This window comes from Thunnus thynnus, chromosome 14 (genome assembly GCF_963924715.1).
Source record: "Thunnus thynnus chromosome 14, fThuThy2.1, whole genome shotgun sequence".
NCBI classification, from domain to species: domain Eukaryota; kingdom Metazoa; phylum Chordata; class Actinopteri; order Scombriformes; family Scombridae; genus Thunnus; species Thunnus thynnus.
Genome location: NC_089530.1, coordinates 20,910,126 through 20,912,739, shown reverse-complemented (window position 1 = coordinate 20,912,739; position 2,614 = coordinate 20,910,126). Strand labels below are relative to the sequence as shown.

The following is a 2,614-nucleotide window of genomic DNA, read 5'->3' as shown; positions in this document are numbered from 1 at the left end:
AACATATTACTTATCTCATGATGACATTTCACTCACAAATCAAACAGTAACCCTTTTAGAGACCGTGCTGTTTTTACCTCTGGAGGTGATGCAGTGCACCTGTTCATACCTTTAAGACCCGTTATCTTATTTTATTTGTTTTTGCCAGCAACAAACAGTCCAACCAATGTAGCCTCCATAATTTAACGCGTTACTGCTCAGCACCGCCGGAAACCAATATTTTTTTTCCCCCCGTCTCAAGGTGGTGCACCTGCTCACATCAGCTCCGCCTCCACCCCCCCTCAACAACCCCACGCCCCCCCTCCACCCCCCCACCGCTCCAGTGGACTACAGTACCCAGTGCGCACCGCGCCGCTCTCCACTCTCTCGCTCTCCGCTGCGCCAGTCCGCCTCACTGACTCGCAGAACCAGTTGGTTTGGCCCAAGCTCCTTCTTTCCTGCCTTCTCGCTGTGTGTGTGTATGTGTGTGTGTGTGTGTGTGTGTATGTGTGTGTGTACTGCTGCTGTTGTTGTTGCCTGGTGTCAACCTACGCCGACGAGAGAAGAAGACATATCCCTCCCTCTCCTCTGTTAGAGGGCCGCTTCCAATTTGCCTTCACTTTCCTCCTCGCCGGCACCATTGGCTTCCGCGCCGTGCCAGTCAACTCGCCTCCTTTCCCAGCCCGAGTTGAGCAGCAACAGCTCGGAAACATCTGGCCGCCGCAGAGTGCTAGACTCCCCGTCCCTCCCGCCTGCCTGGTCGCCTCGGCAGCCTGTTATGGAAATTAGTCCAAAGTCAATCTAGTTTTGTCTCCGAAGGAAAAAAAAAGAAGAAGAGAGGAGGATTTGACGGAGGAAGCAGGGAAGACGTTGGACCTTGTTGTCTGTAAGTGCTGCTTCTAATAACCGGAGTCCGATTAAAGGAGGCTCAGGAGAGAGAGAGAGAGAGAGAGAGAGGGTGGGTTACGGAGGGGAAAAAGTAGCTAAACCTTCCTTAGCATGACTGTGTTGTCTCCACGCACTAATAGTTGCCATGTTAGCTCTCCCTCCGTGGTGTTTTAGCAGCTGTTGTCATAGCACCGAGGCCTTCAGAACAACTGTAAATAGCTCAATATTGTAGCCTGTTCGCGTTACTTTTGTTAGCCACGACCGGGCTATAGCTAGCAGCGAGGGTCAGTGTGTCCGTGTGTCTCTTTCTTTCTCTTTTCTTGACATGTCTTCTGGTAAGAAATTAATTATACTCTTCTTGTGTTGTTAGTTTGTTCCCGAGTCTCGCAGCCTCTCTTGTCAGCGGCGGCGACGTTACTTAAAGTTTTATGCTAATTTCCTTTTGCTGGTTAAAGCTTATAAACAGTCATTGTCATGGCTGACAGTTCAAGCGTCTTTAAAATGTTGTTTAGTTAAATTTATACAAGACGGTTGTGATCATATTGCTGACTTCTGTGAGTCCTGGACTAGTATATGACACTGTCACGCTATTAACTTACAGTCTGTCAAAAGTAAAACAGAAATTGAACTGTGGTTGCAGCCAAACAGCTTCTCACACGACTTTCTAACACTGCAAATTAAATATGCCAACCGAAACTGCAGCGGTGAAGTTAATTAAAGTTTAAGTTAGATAATTGAATGTTTCAGACTTGGAAAAGCAAGGCTTATTTTTTACCCCAGTTTATTAAAGATTATGGAAGTTGGATTTTGTAGCCAATTAGGAGCGTTTTTGCAGCAAGAACCTATTTAAGTCATTTTTTCCCCCTTAATTGCGTTTTTTATTGGACATCTGTAAGTAAAAGTTTTACATAGGCTATTGAAATATTCGTAATTGTTTATAAATGTTGTATATACTCACATGTTGCTCTGAACGACGCATTATAAGACAAGGAAAATATTACAATTTAACCTTTACGTTTATTTGTAGCTGTGATAAAAAGTTATTAAGTTTTACTGCGTGTTTGTCTTTTAGTGAAGACAATATTTTAATGGGCATAGTTCGCCACCGTGGCCATATTAATCTTTTGGAGTTAAATAGACAAAAATAATATGAATAACATTGAAGATAAAGGTAGTTTTATCTCTACTGTCTTATGCATTAAAAAGCTGGACATTCACACGCTCCTAACGTGCACACTTTCACTAAAACGAAAGCGAAATAAAGCTGTTGTAATAAGTTTCTCTCCGGCTTATTAAAGCCTTGTATACCTTTTGTTTGGGATTTGCACTCATTAGGTTCTTTCTTTATGATTTGCTCCCATTGTTTCCACATTTCATTTCTGTTCCTGTCAGTTGTGCGAAGGGTCCGTGTAAAGAGGGGGGAGGAGCAGGGGAGTGGAGGGGGGGGGATTTTTTTTTTTGGGGGGGGGGGTGGATGGATAGATGAATGAATGAGTGAGTGAATGAATGAATGCAAGGACGAGGCAGCGGCCCTGAAACCGTAAGAAGTGGAAAACAATATCAGCTGCGTGCGTCTGTCAGTTGCAAATGTGCTGTGTTGGCCTTTGTTTATAGTTAGTGGAAAGAGGCTGAGACATATTTACAAAAATTCACAACACTAGAAAATATTTAGGAAAAAAAAAAAGTTTTTACTCAGAATCCCTCTTTATATATTGTAAACTCTCCCTTTCCTTCATAGTTTTGGTCG

At 43.6% G+C, this 2,614-nt stretch overlaps 1 protein-coding gene across 1 annotated transcript in view; it reads left to right on the top strand.

Moving 5' to 3' along the window:
- Nucleotides 1-383: 383 nt before the first annotated feature.
- zbtb18 (zinc finger and BTB domain containing 18) overlaps nucleotides 384-2,614 on the top strand; it is a 9,890-nt gene continuing 7,659 nt past the window's right edge. The window contains exon 1 of the mRNA XM_067610500.1: nucleotides 384-865. The gene's annotated coding sequence lies outside the window, so the exon portion shown is untranslated. The remainder of the gene's footprint in view (nucleotides 866-2,614) is intronic.